This window comes from Rousettus aegyptiacus, unplaced genomic scaffold (genome assembly GCF_014176215.1).
Source record: "Rousettus aegyptiacus isolate mRouAeg1 unplaced genomic scaffold, mRouAeg1.p scaffold_m13_p_3, whole genome shotgun sequence".
NCBI lineage: Eukaryota > Metazoa > Chordata > Mammalia > Chiroptera > Pteropodidae > Rousettus > Rousettus aegyptiacus.
In genome coordinates, this window is record NW_023416306.1 from 117914912 (window position 1) to 117935799 (window position 20888).

The following is a 20888-nucleotide window of genomic DNA, read 5'->3' on the forward strand; positions in this document are numbered from 1 at the left end:
TCTGCAAAGGGCATGATGATTGTTGTGTAAGGATTAGGGGAGATGATGGATATGCACAAGCTTTGAAAATGTAAAATGCTTACAATGGTAGGTGACAAATGAAGTCACATGTGGTTAAGAAATACAGCTGAAAGCTCAGAGGAATGGAATCAATCAAATCTGCATAAAGGAGGACAGACTTCATGGAGGAGGTGGACCTGAACTGAGTAAGATTTGCACAGGTGAAGCAAAGGGGTGAAAGGTCATTCCAAGCTAGGAGGTCAGCATGAGCTGAGTAAAGGCATTGAGGTGGGAATCAGAATGCCATAAAGAAAGGGAGAATTCATAGAGGGGATGAGCAGAAAATAAAGTTAGATGAAGAGGGGGGAGGATAGCATTAAGGTAGAGTTTAGACAATAATTAAAAAAAGCTGTAATACTTTGTGTGCACCATGTACTTAATCTTGTTTTAAATTATCTGTTAATGAACTTTCCTTCCTCATGAAAGTGTGGGCTCCTAGAAGCAGGCATTATTGAGCACCTCATGGTGCCAGGCACTTTTCTAGGAACCAAGGATACAGAGGTGAAGCTGTCATAGCAAGACTCCTCTGATAATTGGGTGGAACTGACCAGATCCCAAGTCTTACATGTTAAGCATGTCAAGCATCACACCGCAGAATCAGGCTTCTGAAGGGGAACAGAGTGTTCCCATCACTTAGTGCATAGCCTATCATGTGGCAAGAGCTTAATGAATGTTGAAACGAATAAAGATCATTTCTCATGTTCTTATTTTATATAGCTATAATTGTGGTATATACAATTTTATGTTCGTATTTTATTACTAAACATTGCATAATTTCCCCATTTTTATTATGAAAGTTTTCTTTTCTTCCAAGTTTTTTAAAAATTTCAAACCTACATAAAAGCTCAAAGAAAGTACTGTGGAAATCTGTATACACTTCACCTAGATTCACTACTTCTTAACAATTTGCTATATTTGCTCTATCCATTTTTTTCCTTAACCATTTTATTGCAAGTTGCAAATATCATGACACTTCAACTCTAAATATGTCAGCTGCCATTTCGTAAGAATAAGGAATTCTTCTATAGGGCCATAAGACCATTATCACAATAGTATTATCTATTGTACAGTCTATATTAAATTATTTCTATTCCGCCCCCAAAAAGTCTTTTATAAATATATATTTTTTTGTCCCGATTCAGGCTTTAATCAAGTTTCCCCCATTGCATTTATTTGTTTAAGTTTCTTTAATCTCTTTTAATCACGAACAGTTTGTTTTTCATGACGTTGATCATTTTGAAGCTTCTGGGGCAGTTGTCATGTAGAATGTCCCATGTTCTGTTTTTTTCCATAGTTTCCTCACAATTATATTCAGGTTAAATGCTTTTGAAAAGACTTTTAGTTTTGAAAAGACCACTAAATAGGGGATGTTGTGGACTTTCCAGGGTGTCACACTGGCATGTCAATAGTGCACATTTGTTCTTTTATTGGTCATGCTAGGCTTGATTAGTTGGTTAAGTTGGAGTTCATCAGATCTCTCTACTTAACAACTTAAAGTAAGTTCTGATGTGATGTCCTAAGACCTTTTAACTATTTGCTCCCAACAATGTTTTACCCAGTGGATTCAGCTTTTATGATGATCTATGCTTACATTTGTTATTACACTGGGATTGCAAAATAGTGACTCTCTAATTATGTCATTTCTTCTGATATTATCTGGAATTGTTCTGTAAAAGAGTTCCTTCATTTCCCTCCTCCTCCTCTTCCTCCTTCTCCTCTTTTTTCTTCTTTTTCTGTCTCCTCAACTCTCCCTCCCAAGCTCTCGAAAACTTTCATTCAATGTGATATAACACATTACTATCAATATTCTTTTTAATGCTCAAATTGTCTGAAATTTGTCCAATAGAAGACTTTTCAGAAGGCTTCTAGGTCGTTTTGACTTGGTCCCATCAATCTTTAACCACTTACTAGCTTTCTTACACAAGATATTCCAGACTCAACTTGTACTTCCCCGGCTTTGAACCTGCAATCAGTCATTTCTTTAAGGGAGTCTTACTCCTTTTAGTTCAAAATTATATTTAAAAGTTGATTTTATACTTTAAAAATGACTTTAATAGATCATCAAATGAACATACCTTAGTTCAGTTCGGCATTTTATTTGTGGAAAATTTAGGCTCTTTTCATTTCTCTCCCTTCTAAATAGCTCTGTAACAAATATCTTTATGCAGATAACATTTCTAAGTTTAGAAGTATTTCCTTTGGTGAGATTCCCAAAAGTGGAATTATTGGGGCAAAGAGTATATGTTTTTTTCTGACTCTTGGTACACATTGTTCAGTTGTTCTCATGGAAGGTTTTAAAAGTCAGCAAAGACTTCTAAGTGTCAAACCCAATGATTTTGTCTCGTTCTTCTTTCTCCTTTGCAGCACCTGACTCTACTGACTTCCTCTGTGCTCAAATCCTTCTCCCAAACTTTCCTTGAAATGACACTGTTCTTGTTCTCCTCCTTTCTCTCAGTCTACATCCTCTTTTCCTCCCTTAACCTCCTAAATATGTGCATGCCCAAGGCCTAATTCTTAGCCTTCACTTTTCTTACTGGGTGCTGAGTGAGGTGTCTTCACTTCTGTTTGCCTATCTTCGGATGTCCAGTCCTGTACTGAGGATTGATCCCTTCTGTATTTTGCGTTCTTCTAAGTCTGGTCCTTGCTTCACCTTGGGCCCTTCTCTGTTCACAACCTTGAGAAAACAAACATATTCTAGTACATTCACATATGCACTCTGTTCTTGGAGGTTCTGAATGTAGATGGAGCTTCATTTGGGCTAAGTTTTCTATATGTCTGATATGAAAATAACATTATTTCATGTTGAAAGATTATAACTTAAGATGCAACCATAAAGCAAACTGGGCCACTTAATTCATTTATGGACTACATAAGATACCGCTGTTCAAATATTTATGGAAAGGCTACATGCTTGGAACACAAACGTAGTAAGATTCAGTTTTGCCTTCGATGAACTTGAATTTTCTAACTTCAGTGGTTTGTGGTTCAGTTAGATCCTGACAATAAGCTTGGGGAGAGATGGAAGCAGGTGGTTTCCAAATGGATTACCAAGTCAAGTTCCTCCTCCAAACCCAGTCAACTCCAAACCCAGGATGCTTCCTTGTTCTTCCAACCTGAGATCAAAACAGAGCTGCTTTCCAACAGAGCTCAGGCTCCCATCCGAAGGATTTGGTGGGCATTCTAAGGAATCCCTCCCTGCTATCTTATGAACTCAAGATGTTCCCCACCCTCTGCAAGGGGTAGCTAGGGCCTGGGGAGAAAAAGGATAGGGTGGGGGGGGGATGGGTGAGGGAGTGTGTGTGTGTGTGTGTGTGTTGAGGGGTGGAGAACCCCTCCTGATATATGTACTTTTCCATGTAAAGGGAGATTGCCTACTAGTGCAAATCTATCACCTCAAGTTCTGTCTGACTTGAGACATAAGAAGAGGTCGTTTGTATTATGTAAGAAGCAAGGGTAATATATTTGCATACATATATACATAAATGTGTTTGTTTATACAAGGACCGTCAGGAAAGATATACTGGAAATTGGCAATAATAATTAGTGGATGGAGTGAAGAATGAGAGGGAGACGTACTTTTCACAGGACTTGTGCACATGTATTCTTTAAAAATTAACAACCCGATTTTTAAAAAATGCATGAAAAGGAAAAAAATTGCAAGGTCACAGGGACGCTGTTTTGCTGGTGTAAGAGAATGATTTTGACGCCAATTTTCGAACTGTTCGATCTGAAGCCGATACAGAGAGTTAAATGAGAATTACTGGAGGTGACTATCTTAGAGGTGGCTTAATTTTCAAGGTAGAGAGATATGTAGTGGTTTATTCCAAGGAAAGTGAGCTTCAATCAATATAAAATATTATTGACTAGGGAAAAGAGAAAGAAAAAAAAGATTTAAAAGAGAAGACCTCTTGCCGTGTCATTGTTCCCACAATGCCGTGACTCGGATTCGAACCGAGGTTGCTGCGGCCACAACGCAGAGTACTAACCACTATACGATCACGGCGAGCTACCGAGGCCCCGAGGTACAGGGTTTCTGAATGTCCTCTTCAATAGTCATAGGCCTTCCTATTCTGCACGTCACCAAAAGGCCCGCCTATGGGGCGGGGTTCCAGCCTAAGGCCGAGTCTGAGAATGCGCAGGCGCATTGCGCTCTCCTTAGCTGCTTGGGTTCTTGTTAGTTGCTTGGGTTCTCTTCTGTTTTGGTCCATTATCCACAGAAGATGGTGGTGATGCAGTGGGGAAGGGTGGGTTCCATGTGAATGAGGTGTAAGTTTAGGGGGGACCACTTGGGCACTCAGAGACGGGACTGGCCGGAGCTAAGAGTGTTCACAACCTGTATAACTCCCATTTTTTGGAGGGTGCCCATCTCCTGTACCCGGGAGACCCTTCAAGCGACACTGGGCCCGCAGGAGGCACTCCTTGGGGGTTCTTCTCTCTGCTGATTCCTCCAGGAGACCCAATGCCGCCTCTGCGGAGAATGCGGACGCCCCCAGAATCCGAGTGGCCACGTAGAAGGGACTCAGTGAACGCATCTCATCCTGCCGTTCTCCTCCCTGCAACACCCACTTCCTTACAGTCCCTCCTATTCCCCCGACGATCCTGACTCCTCTCTCCTCAGCGCTCCCACCGCACCCAGTGACCACCTCTGCTGCGACCCCTCACGTCATCTGGGTTCGGGCTGGGTTTTTTTTTTTGTTGTTGTTGTTGTTGTTTTTTTTTGATCATCAGTGCTCCTGGCCCGATGGTGTCTAGAACCAGGCCGAGTCCCCAGCGGGCAGTAGCACTTTGCTAAACTGAGAACTTGCCGCTTGTTTTAACAAGTGAATCAGCAGTGACCACCCTTCTCTCCAGTGTCATCTGCTCTCATCACCTCCCACACCCTACAGAATTGCAGAGGGATCTTGCTAAATACGAATGCTTTTACCATTCCGCCTCTCACTTTCACTCCTCAGACTGCAGGAAATTCGGCTACCTTTTCCAGCTCATCCCGTGGCTTTTCCTCAGTGTAGTTTCCCATTCTCTAATTACTTGCATTCATTTACTCAACAGGTCCTTGAGAAGAGCCAAGGCCAGGGCCTTTGGGCGTCTTGAAGGGGGGAAGAGAGAAGATTTACGAAGAGGAAGTTACCACAGTTTTTAAGCCTTTGCACAAGAGATTATCCCTTTCTGCTTTCAAGAGCTACTTCAAATGTCACCTACTCTGAGGAGCGTTCTCCTCTCTGTTTGGAGTCCATTTTCAGTGCTTCCATGGAAATTCGTACATATGTCTGTTTAAAAAGCCTGTGAATGAATGCTCTGGGCTTTGTCCCTAAAAACGATAAGGGGCGTAGCCCGAGAGTAACTGGGAGCCCATATTTATTGGATGCTCAGCTCAGACAGAGCTGGCAAAAGGTTTTCCGCTGTCGCAAGAAGATTGGGATCCATTTTCCAGAATATTGTTAAAAACTCGACATAAAACAAAGCAGAACGGCAAAATAAAGACCTCCTGCCGTGTCATTGCTTTCGCAATGCCGTGACTCGGATTCGAACCGAGGTTGCTGCGGCCACAACGCAGAGTACTAACCACTATACGATCACGGCGAGCTACTGGAGATCCGGAAAGCGCGGCTCCTGTCTGAAATCTTCTGTGTTCAAAGCCCCACCCCTTAAGATGTCACTGACTCGTCATGGCTTATTTTCTTGCCGATGTCCAATTTTGCTGCTCTAAGCGTGTGCTTTTTTGATCTTAGTACGCCCTCGCCCGAGGGCCGAATCCCGCCGCTTCATTTTCAGGGAGGCTGCGCTCGAGGTTCCCTTTCCCCAGCGTCTCGAAGGAAGTAGTATGTGCGAGTGGGTCAGAAATGATCTTTAGAATTTAAGAGACAGCCCCATTCCCACCCAGAATGCGTTCAGATAGCGTGAGCGCTAGCACCGTGTATGTAAAAGGACCCAAGGCCACCTTTAGACAACTCCAGGGCCTCACATCCATACAAGCTACGTGAGAGTCTCGGTCGTAGACCTGGCATCATAGCAGTCCTTTCGTTTGCAAAGCACTTTTGTGTCATTTCTTTTGAGGCCCGTGTGGAGGACCAGCGGAGACTTTGGGGAGTCCACGGCATTCCTACTGTGCTTCAGAGTTAGCATGATGTTGCGAGGGACCTGACAATTTCAGAAAGCTAGAATGGCAGTCTTGTAGACAAGGATGATAGTCGGTTAGCCGTTCCTCGTAGCGTTCCGGTAGCTCGCCGTGATCGTATAGTGGTTAGTACTCTGCGTTGTGGCCGCAGCAACCTCGGTTCGAATCCGAGTCACGGCATTGTGGGAACAATGGCACGGCAAGGGCGCCCTTTTACATTTGGGAAACCTCTTTCCTCTCCGTGATTGTACCTAATCTTCCACTTGACTTCACATCAGAGGCCAAATTATAACAGGCAAAAAATAAGCTCTGAGACTTTCTCTTTGTAGTTCTTCACCTGCCTGTGAGTTGGCCAAACTGTCATCTTCACCATTACATGATTGATTTGTCCTAGGATGTTATTCTGTGTGATACTTGTCTTCTTTCCTCATTTGGCCCCTATCAAGGGTCAATTCCTATATTGCATTCTCTAAAATGACTCACGCTGGCTGAAACTTCAGTATTTTGGAGTTCAAGGGTTATAGGAACGACGTGCAAACATTTTTAAGGGTTAGAAGAGTTCAGAGAGTAGATGAACACTGTGGCAAGTGGAAAATATAACTGCATTGGAGGGGCTGGTTTCCATTGCCACCATGAGGAGACCTTATGAGTTTGTAGTCTCCATCTCCAACACCTCCTAGGTGAGATGGTATTTTCTCCTCGAGGATTTTTTCCTAATCTACCTAGGGTTTAAAGCATATTTTATTTGTTTGTTTTATGAGCGTTAAAAAAAAAAATCCAAATGCAATCAATTTAAGTCTGTCAGTTGGCATTAGACAAAATGGAAGTAAGTTTTGGATTTTGCTCTCAGGTGGCTTGCAGTAGTTGTATCACTGTCAAAGAGGGAATTAGGTAGGACTTAGTGGGGAATGAGCCTCTCCAGCTGCTCCTAGGGGACCTGGGTGGTGGCAAAGCAAGTCAGGAAACATTCCTGGGAGAGATGGACATTGCAGTGTGGTTGTGCCCCCTTTACTGACTTTCAGCAAAGACTTACTGAACAGTATGTAAAAAGCAAGACACTGTGGAGGACTAATTTTCCAAGATCTCCCCACTGCCAGTTTCCTAAATTTGACAAATTTAAAAATGCACAATAAGAAAGTTCAGACCATGAGAGAACAAAATGGGAAAAGGTGAGCCTGAGAAATTGCCAGACTTTGGATGACTGATTTAAAGGTTTATTATACAGGAAATCAACATTGCCAGCAAAAAAAAAAAAAAAGAACCAGCCAACAGAAATGTGACAACTTTCATTCCTCTGACCACTTACCAAATAACTACACTGAAGGTCTTTAAATCTGCAGGCTGGATAAGGTAGCAGGGTTCGAAGCAAGGAAAGGCTCTGGTTTTTACCCTGATGGCCCTGCACCCACATCTTTGCCACAGCTGCTTTGGTACTCCCAGAATCTGGGGAGAAAGTCTGCTCCCAGAATCTGAGAAGAAAGTCTGGAGTAGTCACTCTATAATAGTACTATGAGTAAGAACAGTCAAACAAGAAAATAAAAAATCACAAACATAGTGATCTGAGGTAACCCACTCTAGCCATTCACAACCAACGAAGGTGACAAAAGTGTATTCTGAGGGCAGGAATGCTCTAAAGGAAGCTAAACAGAAAATTCCTGGTTGCAAGAGTCACAGAAGGAGAAGGTATTCTTCTGCATTTCTGACTGCTGACCTTCTTGGTAATTATATAATTATCCTGGAGATGGGTGCATCCAGTTACTAAAATTTCATAATATCCTTTTCTGAGCTCACTCGATTCCACTTGCTCTGATTTCAGGCCCACAAAATCAACTTTTGTTAATAATTTGACTGCCCATGTAGACATTCCTGCAGGGAAGAGCATTGCTTTGAATAAGCTTAATTGTTCTTACTGTTGATTTACACTCTTAAGAATCGGTTAAGCTTATGGCCATGCCACCTTGACCGTGCTGGAGGATCTCATCTGACCTTGGAAGGTAAGCAGGGTTGAGACTGGTTAGTACTTGGATGGGAGACCACCTAGGAAAACCAGGTGTTGTAGATGTAAAAAAAAAAAAAGAGAGAGAGAGAGAGAGAGAAAGAATCTGGTTGGTATGATTCATTTCTCTTGAGTCTTTGGGTGTACTGACAAAATTGAGTTTCTGGGCTGGCAAAACTGAGAGCTAAAGATCCTGATCTTGGATGACCTCACCTGCTGCTCTGAAATACCCTCTCTGAACACTCAGTCAGCATGCTCCTCCACTGACCTCTTGTTTTAAACCCATGTTTTGTAGTTTCTGATTCTGAAAGTGTGGTCCTTTCCACAACCCCTTCCAACTTCAAGTCAAGCTCTTCTTTAGGTCTCAGCACTAGGAAAGAGGCAGGAAAACATTCAAGGAACAAACCTTGAAGATGACAACTGTAATTTATAAGCTTCCCCACATTTTGCATCTATACCTTAAAGTTTGAGATGTGCCTCTCTTGAGGAACTACCTGGCTCTAATGGAGACGTATTGTTCATTTTGTGAGTACTGGGAGTTACTAGCAGGGACCTGCCCAAGTCTAAAGGGCCTCATCAATGAGGGTGACATTGAGATTTTGAGGATGAGAAGATGAAGATCTGGGGTGGAGTCTCGGAAGGGCCCATGTTTGCGGGGGCATCTAGGGAAGAGGCAGAAGCCCTAAATTTCCACTAGGAGGCGCTGCATCCCAGGAAGTGGATGTCGAATTCTGAGGCTGCAAGCTCTGTCCAGCACCTGTAGCCCACAACCCAGGGCCAAGGGGTGTGCGATTTTAGCGTCCCAAGAAGGATCCTCCGGTCTCCAAAATTATTTACTCAACAAAGTTTAAGGATCTAGAGACTGATATAGGCACCGGAAAATTAATTATGAACAAGAAGAAGCCTACCTCCCTAACTTGCTCACTGAGTCTTAAAAGCCCTTTAATAGGGCATGGAAACCACATAAGTACTTCTTGATTTTGTTCCCAGTAAGGCAGCTGATTTCAGATCCTTTCCTGAGGACAGACTTTGATCAGGTTAGAAAGAAGAAGACAGAAGATGGAGAAAAAGGGAAAGAGAGAGGGGGCTTTAGTTTTAAAAACCGCTGGCTTCCCATTTATCTGTGCTGTCCTTCTTCAGTACATGTTTCAGGCATGGCCTCTCCTCTCTATGTCCCCTTCTGACCCAGGTTGGATGCCATTTCTCTCTTCTACTATTAAAAAAAATGACAAGGACAGTGATTTCCTTGGAAAGGGTTGGATTGGGATTGCTTTTGAGATGGAAGGGAGAGGAGAGAAACGAGATGGCAGCAACTGTTCCATTCCATCTTTATAGGGGGCGTGTTCCACTTTTCTGGGCCACAGGGTCAGAACACCGTCCACCTGGAAAAGTTCTTGAGAACACAGCCTATGGACTGAATCACAGTTGGAGTCTGTAGACTTCAAAGCTGATGCCAGCCTGATGGTCCTTCTGTATTATTAGTTATCTTAATTCATTTTAATAGAATGCTGAATTACACTTATCTTCATTACAACACTGCTGTGGAAGGCTTTTTCAGGAACCGTAGCAACTTCCTGAGAAAATATGAACCGAGGAGCTGAATCAGTCTCCCAACTGTGCAATGCCCTATCAGTGCCCTCTGGGGCTTTAGGGGAGCCAGGGGGCAAGTTTGGTAACTGCTGACTGGGGATTTGGACTCTACTTGAGAAAATACCCTACTGTCTGGATTCATATCTAAGATTTCTACTTAACAGTAGTTGGGAAAGTTGCTTAACATCTCTAAGCCCCAGCTTTTGTAAAATAGGGGCTTAAAAAGCCTGAGGTTTTCTGTCTGATCCTCTCAGCCCAAGCCCAGCCCAGCTCCTGGTCCCACTCTGCTTGGTTACCCCAGGTGAAGAGTCAGGTGATCGGTAATGTGTCAAGAACCATCTAAGGTACAATGAAACCTAAGGAACAGGGCATGGTAGAACAAACACTGAACCTAAATTTAGAAATAGAGAAAGAAAGGAGAGCCACAGAAGGGAGGAGAGAAAAGCGAGAACATTCAGTGAATGTGCCAGGCAGTGTGTCAAAGACTTCCATTTAATTAAATGAATTATTTATTTCATTTAATTGAACGGTTCTTGAAGATGGCATTGTTATCACTCTTTCAAATATTAAATAGCTAATACAAAGGTTTTGGCCTAGGTAATAAATGTGAGATTTGGAGGGGATAGACAAATACTTCTGCAGGGCTAGAGAGAACATAGATTGTTGTGTGAGTGTGGCTCTAGATAATTAAGAGAGGAAATAGAGGTGGAAAACTAGATTTTACCCTGACATCCAGGTTCACCCTCATGCAACCAGGATCTTTCCACTGTCTTGAGCTGGCTTAGTTCATTGTTGGCACTGTAAGCCAGAGAACAGGATGTCACCACTCTGACACAACATTTTCTTATACTGAAAACAGGGAAATTCACTGATACTTGCCCTACTACTTCAGAGGGTTATTGCCAGGATCCAGTTCCAGTGTGTCAATGTATGGGAATAAAATCCATGTAGGGGAAAAAAAGCCATACAGATTCAGTTCAATGCCTTGTCACAGTTCCTATTCCAAGGAGGTTCCTAAAGGGGCATAACATAAACCAAGTGATAACAAAATACATGTGACTAAAGTGAGCCACTTGGATGTCCCCAAGGTCCTCTGACCTGCTGGGGCCTCCCATTTTTAATATTTAAATAAAATTGTCTTGAACCCCATATCCTATAGAACAAGAATAATCACCGTTACTCTCAATATTACTGAAAATTCTTAAGGCCTCTCTCATTGTTGTGTCTGGCTCTCTATATATAGATTATATATATAATCTCACTCCCCCTGCCCCCTAACCCCCAGCAGCCCCAAATATCACCTGGCTTTTTGAATTCTCCAAGTATTATTGACACTAAACTGCATGTGTAGTAGATTTTACTGAAGACTTGAGGGAAGGAGAGTGAAATTGTAGCTCAGCACAGCAAATGTTAAATGTCCCTTTCCTTAATTGCCCCTTGGCGATTGCTAACTCTGAAAAGATCTCACTGACCCACTCTTTGCTAGAGCCCCAGTAACCAACATAATACTCCATTTCGTTCTCTCTCTTCTCCTGCCTTCTTCTACTTGTTCCTCCAAAGATGCTCCAATAATTCCTGCTGTACTGCTTATGTAGGACAGGGAAGCCACCACCTACTGTATGCTCACTTTGTACCAGGTACTATGCTAAGTGCTTCTCAAATAACAAACATTCTCACGTTTCTATGCTCCAGACAACTGGGCACATATCCTAGGAGGTTCTATTTTTTCAAAAAATAATTTTTACACAACTTTTGTGTGCTAGGTGCTGGGTTCTCTGCTCTAATGGAGTTTCATAGCCAAAGAGGCAATCAAGAGAATCTGCTTAAAAAACAAAAGACAAAAAAACAAAAACAAAAAAGAACAAACCCTACAATTATCAATGAAGAATTCTACTGCCACTTTTATCCATTTTTTCCCTCTTGACTATAATATAAAACAACATATGACAAACAGCAATATTAGAGAAAAATATAAAAAATGCCACATGACTGACACACGAGTGGCTCAGGCAATCAAAGAGCACCGTGAGTTCACTGGGGGCTGAAATGGAGTCCAAAGGCTTCCAGAATAAGGAGAGTCATCTGAGTTAGATCTTAAAGAACGAGTATGAGAATAGAAAGAAGGGAGGGAGGCATGGGAGGCTGGGGCAGAATGAGCAAGAGAGAGTTGTGCTTAGGAGCAAGGACTGCGGGCTCAAAATTAGCTCTGTTATTTGCTCACTTTGGTACTTTGGCAAGTTACTTCCTCTCTCTAAACTTGAATTTCCTCATCTGGAAAACTGGGATAGCAATAGTACCGTCCTCAAAGGTAAATGATCAGGATTAAATGAGAAAATGTGTGAAATGCATTTCAGGCATGGAGCCCTGCTTGAAATATGATAAGTTAATAGTGTTAAGGGTGGAAAATTTTCAAATGGCCAACTTCTGCTTCCATTGTTTAATGTTAAACAGGGTGTTGTTCTAGGAGATATTCTGTGCAAAGATATGCTAATGTTAAGGGCGTAGTTATCCTGTGTAAAGATGTGTTAATGGCCAGCTTCTGCTTCTGTAAACCTGCTTGCTTGCTAGAGGGGGTTTTGGGGATTTTTTAGCTATCCCTTCTGGAGGCTCGTGACTGATCTCTTCTCACCCTGCGTGGTAGAGTCAGTTGCCGGCCGGCTAAGAAAGGCTCACAATTCATCTCAATTGGCTCCGTGGGTCTTAGATTTGATTGCACCACAACAATAGCATAGCTTTAAAAAAGGAAAAGTAAGGGATCTATATTAGGATCTTTACACTTTATGTTATTGGGACAAAAAAAGGGTCCATCTGCTTGTGTGCTTCTAAGCCAAAGAAGAGAAATGGGTGAGTTTTATAGCAAAGAAGGTAAGGTTTATTAGACAGTTTCAAGTCTCAGAGATACAGGCAAGCTATTGCTCAAAGGCCTGGCTCCTGGAGTGTCTCGGGAGTAAAGATTATATAGGGAAAAATCAATAGTAATGGAAACTAAGGGAGTTGGAGTCGTGGGTGCTATTGACTGGAAGATTGAAGGGTGAGGTAATTAATTGATCTTTGTGTCTGTTTCTAGAATCAACCATGGCGCCATCGGGTCTGGTGGTCTAGTCCTGTGGCTGATAGGGTTATTGTTCTGCCTCCAAGGCCCTGGGGCTGAAACACATCTAAAGCCAAGACGTTATTAAAGTCCAACCAAAACCTATTGTCTTCACGTTTATTGACCTGAGGCTCAGTTAGTCTTATGTCCTGAGGTTTAATGATTAAAGGAAGAGGCATACAGAATATAAGGGGGGAAAGAGAGGCAAGTGAGTCTCCATGCTCTTATCTGGGCAAAGCCAACTTGAATTACAGAGCCAACTTGAATTACAGAAGAATCTACATAGAGAACTGAAGTTTGTGTGCAGTCACATTTAGCTATTAAAACTTTTGGAGCACTTACCATTTATACAACTGTTTTTTCCCCCCTTTTGCTTTAGTTCTAATTTAATCATTCCCAGTCTTGTAGGCAGATATGCCTATCACCACTTTCAGCACTTCCATTTTGCAGAAGTGATAATCAAGGCTCAGGAAATTAAATACTCCCCTCTACCGCCCTAAATCATGAGGTCACTTCACCTATAGAATCATTCCAATCTTGCCTTGAAAGTAAAAAAACTCCCAGGAGAGATAAACCTTGAAATGCTTAATAACAAACAAGATTACTTCCTTATCACTTGTTTCCCAAACAAGTATAGATTTTCACCCATGGGATGTAGTTAGAGTATCTAGGGGGAAGTTCAGGAGTAAGACACCAACACCAACTGTCTTAGACTTTGTCCGCCTCACAATTTAGCCATGGAAAATAATTAGCTAGCTGAATCAATAAGGAATTCTAGAGGCCAGGCTTTTCTAATTAGAACCCGAGCCAAAAGTCTCCCGAGAAGTTTAGCAAATAGAGAATAAAGATTCTAATTGTAGAAGGTGGTTGTTGATGCTGAGTCTCTAGAACACAGGAGCATACTTACAGGGCCTCACTGGTTTCTCCATAAGCCTCGTCCATTTCCACCAGAAAGCTGAGACTGCTCACCCACCTGCTCCCTGATGCATATGCCCTTAGCACTGTCTCGGTCCCCAGCTCTGCTCTGTGAGGACTGAAGAGACCTTTACAGGCGTTCTAGAGCCTATTTTCCAGAGTTCTCTCTATCACAGCTTTCTCAGGCAGAGCACTGCAAAGTAGAAGGAGGGACGGGAAATAAGGAGGAAAATGTTTGAGGGAGAGACAGAGAAAGGAAGGGAGATAGAATTGTTAAGGGTGGAAAATTTTCAAGTGGGCCAACTTCTGCTTCTGTAATCTGCTTGCTTGTTTGATATTAACCAGGGTGTGGTAATCTGCTCAAAGATATGCTAAGGGCCAATTTCTGCTTCTGTAACCTGCTTGCTTTATGTTAACCAGAGTAGTTCCAGGCTTTATAAACTGCCTCTTTTGGGAGCTCAGGACTGATCTCCTCTAACTCTGCGTAGTAGAAAGTCAGTTGCTGGCCGGCTAATGAAGGCTCACAATTCATCTCAGTTGGCTCTGTGGGTCTTAGATTTGATCGCACCATAACAGAATCAGACAGAGTGTTGTAGCTGCCAGGCCCTGAAAGATACACGGACCACCAGAACTCAGTGAGTTATAGGGAACACACTCTTTATTCAGCCAGCTGGGTCTGCCAGGGGTACGCAGACCCCAAACTAAGCAGCCTTGAAATGTAGAGGTACAGAGTTTTTAAGCCCAAAATCTCATTCTTCATTCTGTCTAAACACAAAGGTCTATTTTTCTTTTATTTACTACCTGTCAACCCACAGGTTGGTTGTGCAAGCAAGGGTACAGAAGCAGAAAGCTTATTGTTAGAATGTTATGTTCCTATGGGCAATAGCCTATGTTCTCATGGTGATAGCCATGTTCCCATAGGCGATAGCTAAGCAGAAATTTCCTGCAAGTAATAAATTTCTAGCAGTCATTTTTTCAGCCACCACAAGAGAAATTATCAGCAGAAAGTAAAAGCAGAGGACAGGAAAGAAGGCAGAAATCCCTAATGCCAGGGCAGACAGGTTATAACTCCTCAGGATTTAACCATATTCTCACTCTGCTTTCTGTAGTCAGATAACATTTGGTTGATTGTCAGGAGCCATCTTAAGACTAGAGGTCCGCCATTATAAATTACCAGGAAGGTCACGTAGCCGGAAAGAACTTGTTCTTCTTTTTGCATAAGTCACTCAGCGCCTTCTAACTAAGCAACAGGAAGCCGCAATACCCGCAGGACAGAACGACGCTGATGCCAGCTGGCCAATCAGATCATGCCATATACTCCTCTTTCCCTAATCAGCCCTACCCCTTTCTCTTATTTCCTGTATAAAAGCAACTGCTGCTCAGAATAAAATTTGAGGCTTGATCAGAACACTGTCTTGCCTCCACTCTTTTCTCTCGTCCGTGTTACCCCTCTTTTCTTTAGGTTGGGTTCTCCTCGGTTCTCCCACCAAATAACCGGTCCCGCGGGCGGGACAAGTGGCGCCCAACGTGGGGCCCGAGTGCAGAACCCTTACCCAGGCGGACTACGAAATAACAGAGGCTGCAGCTCGTTAAGGAGAAGTTTTTCAGAGAAGACTGCCTTTCACCGCTCATGGAAGGTCCTCGTCTTCGGCTCACCGGAGATCGCCGTCTTCGGTGAGTGTTCATCCGCCTTAGTTTAGTTTCAACACGGACTGCTAGGATCATAAGTAACAAATTTTAAACGGGGAAAAGAGTTGAGCATAACTCCCTCTGTCTTCTCTAGGTCCTCTTGTCTTTTCCTTTTTTTTTCAAAGGATTTGGGACCTTTCTCTCTAGCCCGCTTCTCGGCACAAGCCGTCCACCCCTGAGGTTAGAGGCTGCTTTTTCTGAGTTGGGAAAATACAGTGTGTCAGTCGACTTTAAGGCAGAAGTCGTCCACTCAGAGGGCATCCCGGTCGTAGACCTCTCCCTCCGCCCTGGAGAGAGCTGTAGGTCTGCGATTCGCCTCTTGAGAAGCCGTGTTGGCGGATTGTACCAACCGACTGCCCACGTCGAGACCTCTGATATAATCCCTCCTCTGGCGCCTCTGTAAAAGAGCCTTGTCTATGCCCAAAGGCACAGCCGGCGGGACGTCCGTAGGCATCGCACCCCAGGGGGTCCGTGTTAGCGGATTGTACTAACCGGCTGCCCACGCGGGAGAGAAGTTAAGTTCCCTTCTCCTCCTTTTTGCCTTGATACCTATGTTCACTTCCTCAGTTCCTATCCCTCTTTCTTTTTAGATAAATAAAACAAAAAGATGGGACAAACCTTGTCCAGAGAAGCACTATTCATAAAAGACTTAAAACGCTCATTCAAGGAACGAGGAATCCGAGTAAAAAAGAAGGATTTAGTCAAATTTTTTCTCTTCATTGATGAAGTCTGTCCCTGGTTCATAGTAAATGGCCCCGAAATCCATCCAAAAAAATGGCAAAAGGTAGGCAGAGACTTAAACGATAAGTTACAAAAGGAAGGCCCTGATGCCGTCCCCGTCTCTGCTTTCTCTTATTGGGGACTAATTCGAGATATTGTAGAAACCGCCTCCGATGACCCCGAAAAACGACAACTCTTGTCAGTAGCGGAGTACTGCCTTAAACCGCTGTCTCGCTCAGCATCCATTGCTTCTCTTCCCACTGAGAAGCCCCCCTCTAGATGTCCCTCAGTCGTTATAGACATGAGCGATCCCTCTCCAACTAAAGGTATATACCCTTCTTTGCCCACAGAACATCCCCCTTCTCCTAAAAGTCCTCTTACCAATCCCTTACTAACTAAAAGACCACTCAATGACCCCTTAGATCCTGGCGATGCCGCCACCTTAGGAGATGAGGCCGTACGATATCATAACCCAGATTGGCCTTCTACTTGGCTCCCACCCTACAATCCACAGTTCTGTGCGCCTGTTCTGCCATTCCCCGCCTCCAACGGCAACAACCTTTCACAAACCAAAGATAAGCTTGCTGCACAGATGGCCGAGATAGAGAACAAACTAGCCTCCCTTCAGGCTGCTTTACAAGAGACTGTCCTTACCGCCCAACGCTTGCCCATAAAACCCTCCAAAAACCCCAAACCAAAAACCCTCACCTTCCCTGTCATCACCCGATCCCAACGACCTGAATCTCCCACCTCTAACACCGCTGATCCCCCTGATGCCCCTGAAGGTGGAGAGGACACTGCTGACGATAATGATGAAGAAGAAAGCAGTGACGACGAACTCCCTCCCCCCGCCCCGGAGCGTAGAGAGTTCCATAAATTACAGTTCAAAAACTTAAAAGAACTAAATACAGCTGTCAGGACTTATGGACCCAATGCTCCTTACACCTTATCTGTCCTCGAAACACTGTCTCGAGGGGGACACCTTCTCCCTTGTGAATGGCTCCGCATAGTCCAGGCTGTCCTCACCCGTGGCCAATATCTAACTTGGCGGGCTGATTTCTGTGACCGCTGCCAGACTATAGCCGCTAATAATCTTAAAAATCCCCGCTCTCATTCTTGGACCTTTGAAAAACTTACTGGTCAGGGGACATATGCCACTGAAGAGCGACAACGAAATCTCCCTATTGGACTCCTTTCTCAGACACATAATGCCGCTCTTGGGGCCTGGAGAACTCTTCCTAGTTCTGGCACCCCCACCACACCACTCACCAAGGTTATCCAAGGTCCCCAGGAAGATTACAGTGAATTTGTCAGTCGCCTTCTAGAGGCTGCTGAGCGTGCTCTAGGAAGCGACGCCGCTAATGACAGGTTAGTCAAACAATTGGCTTTTAAAAATGCTAACGCCTCCTGCCGGGCCGTCCTCAGGGGTAAGACCCGGGACAAGACGCTCGATGAAATGCTTCGCTTGTGCCGAGACGTTGATCCATTTACTTCCAAGGTATCTCAGGCCATTCATCTAGCGGTTGGTGCTGCAATCCAGGCCAACCCTGGCCAACAAAAAAATTGTTTCAAATGCGGTCAGCCAGGGCACTTTGCCCGTCAATGCCACGGTTCCCATGACAAACCCAGGGTTCAGGGCCCTTATAATAAAGGACCTTCTCCTCCCTCGACACCTTGCCCTATTTGCAAAAAGGGCCGACACTGGGCTAGAGACTGCCGCTCCACCACCGACATACTCGGTAACCCCATCACTCGCCAGCAGGGAAACGGGCAGAGGGGCCAGCCCCGGGCCCCTCAGCCAATCCCTTTTCTCAGGGCCTCGGGGAACAGCCAGATAGAACAAACTCAGCCCCTACCCACCTTTCCCCAAAATCAGTCCATTCCCTTTACAAGGCCACCCCAGGAAGCGCAGGACTGGACCTCTGTGCCTCCTCCGACATCATATTAGAGCCCGATAGCGGGACTCAGGTGATCCCCACAGGCGTTTTTGGGCCCCCTCCCCCTAAAACATTTTTTCTTATCCTTGGAACGGCCTCCTCTACCTTGCAGGGCATCACCATTTTTCCCTCTATTGTTGACAGTGATTATTCCGGGGAGATAAAGATATTAGCCAGTAGCTCCAGAGGCCCACTTTATATACACCAAGGTCAACGCCTTGCTCAGGCTCTACCCCTACCCCTCGACACATCTAATCCTTCCCTAGGGCCTTCCCGAGGGGCGTCTACGCCTGGTTCCTCTGATATTTTTTGGATCCAACAACTTTCTCGAGAACGCCCATACCTCACACTCAAAATCAATGGCAAAAAATTCAAAGGCATCCTTGACACGGGCGCTGACTCTACAGTGCTTGCAAAGGCCTCCTGGCCTTCCTCCTGGCCTTGCCAGCCCTCTCTTACTCATCTTCAAGGCATAGGACACTCTCAAAACACCTTACAAAGCTCTCAACTCCTCACCTGGGAAGACCCTGATGGAAACACTGGTCAGGTCCGCCCCTTTATTGTCCCTGGGCTTCCCGTGAATCTGTGGGGTCGCGACATATTGAGCCAGATGGGAGTTTTAATGTTCAGTCCCTCAGCTACCGTTACTCACCAAATGCTAAACCAAGGGTTCATCCCGGGCAAGGGCCTTGGAAAAAATAATCAAGGTATTACCGTTCCCATAGAGGCCGAACACAGGGCCCCACGGACAGGCTTAGGGTACGACATCAAAAATTTTTCGTGAGGGCCGTTGCTCCCCCTGCACTCCAGGCAGATAAAATCACGTGGAAGAGCAACCACCCTGTCTGGATCGATCAATGGCCCTTGCCCCGTCATAAACTTTCAGCGGCCACACAGTTAGTGCAGGAACAGTTAGATGCTGGCCACATTGAACCATCTACCTCCCCTTGGAACACTCCCATCTTTGTTATACAAAAGAAAGGGGGTAAATGGAGACTTCTTCAAGATCTCAGAGAAATCAATAAGACCATGGTTCCCATGGGGGCGCTCCAACCAGGGCTGCCGTCCCCCGTTGCAATACCTGCAGGATATCATAAGATAGTCATAGATCTAAAAGACTGTTTTTTCTGTATCCCTTTACATCCGGAGGACAGAAAACGTTTCGCCTTTAGCCTCCCAGTTGTTAACTGCATAGGACCCTCCCCAAGATTTCAATGGAAGGTTTTGCCTCAGGGTATGGCAAACAGTCCTACCCTTTGTCAAAAATTTGTTGCCCAGGCCATTGATCCGTTTCGCCTTACACATCCCGACCTATACATTGTCCATTATATGGATGATATTCTCCTGGCAGGCTCTGATATTGCCATCTTGCTTGATACCAGCCATAAATTAGTTGATGCTCTTCAAGATTTAGGACTACAGATTTCCCCAGAAAAGGTCCAATTACAGCCCCCTTTCCTCTTCTTAGGTTTCGAGTTACACCCCTCTAAGGTCCTTTCACAAAAGGTTGAATTGAGAAAAGACTCTTTACAGACCCTCAATGATTTCCAACGCCTGTTAGGTGATATCAACTGGCTTCGCCCATATCTAAAGTTGACCACCGGAGATTTAAAGCCCCTCTTTGACATTCTCCGAGGAGATCCTGATCCCTCTTCTCCACGCACCCTGACGCCTGAGGCAGCCTCGGCCTTAAACTTAGTTGAAAAGGCCATTTTAAATCAAAATATCTCATACTATTCCCCTGCCTGTGCCCTGTGGCTACTAATTCTTCCCACAACCTTCACGCCTACGGGTGTCCTGTGGCAAAACAAACCCCTATATTGGCTTCATCTGCCAGCTACTCCTTCTAAGATACTCCCTGTCTACCCTTCTCTTATCGCACAAATACTTAAAATGGGGCGCGAAAGCTCCCTAAAGCTTTTTAACAAAGACCCTGACATCATTGTTGTGCCCTATGAAGCAGCTCAGGTCAAATGGCTACTACAAACATCAGATGAATGGGCTGTCAATTGTATTTCATTTCAAGGAAAGATAGATAATCATTACCCTGCTGACAAACTCATACAATTCCTTAAAAACCAGGCTGTAGTTTTCCCTTCCCTGACCAAGAGCCGTCCTATTCCACAAGCTCCTTCTGTTTTCACAGATGGCTCCTCTTCAGGAATTGCTGCCTTTAGTATTAATGGACAGCTTACTAAGATCAGGACCGACTACTTGTCCGCACAGCTTGTAGAACTTTTTGCAGTTGTTCAAGTCTTCAAGACTCTCCCTAATAGTCCTTTTAATTTGTTCACCGATAGTGCTTATATAAGTCAATCAGTTCCCCTTCTGGAGACCGTCCCTTTTATTCGACCCTCCACTAATGCCTCCCCCTTATTCTCAGAACTCCAAAACCTCATCCTCGCCAGATCTCATCCCTTTTTTATAGGGCACATCCGTGCTCACTCAGGTCTCCCTGGCCCCCTAAGTACTGGTAATGATCTTGTTGATAGAGCCTCTCGAGAAGTTTCCAACCTTGTTATGGCTATATCTTCTACTGACCCCATTCAACAAGCTCAACAGGCTCATCAGATACACCACCTAAATGCCCGGACTCTTCGCCTTTTATTCTCCATTACTAGGGAACAGGCACGCCAAATAGTGCGCCAATGTCAGGGGTGTCTTACTCTACTACCTGAACCCCATCTTGGCGTCAATCCTCGCGGCCTTACTCCTGGAGAACTGTGGCAAATGGATGTTACTCATTTCAGCCCTTTTGGTAAACTGAAATATATA

The 20888-nt window shown here is 44.4% G+C and overlaps 3 non-coding genes across 3 annotated transcripts; 1 reads left to right on the forward strand and 2 right to left on the reverse strand.

Annotated features, from left to right (window-relative positions):
* Positions 1 to 3991: 3991 nt before the first annotated feature.
* TRNAH-GUG lies at positions 3992 to 4063 on the reverse strand. Its single transcript has one exon. It is a non-coding gene; the product is annotated as a tRNA-His (tRNA).
* A 1505-nt stretch (positions 4064 to 5568) lies between these two features.
* Positions 5569 to 5640, reverse strand: TRNAH-GUG. Its single transcript has one exon. It is a non-coding gene; the product is annotated as a tRNA-His (tRNA).
* A 643-nt stretch (positions 5641 to 6283) lies between these two features.
* TRNAH-GUG lies at positions 6284 to 6355 on the forward strand. Its single transcript has one exon. It is a non-coding gene; the product is annotated as a tRNA-His (tRNA).
* Positions 6356 to 20888: the final 14533 nt, after the last annotated feature.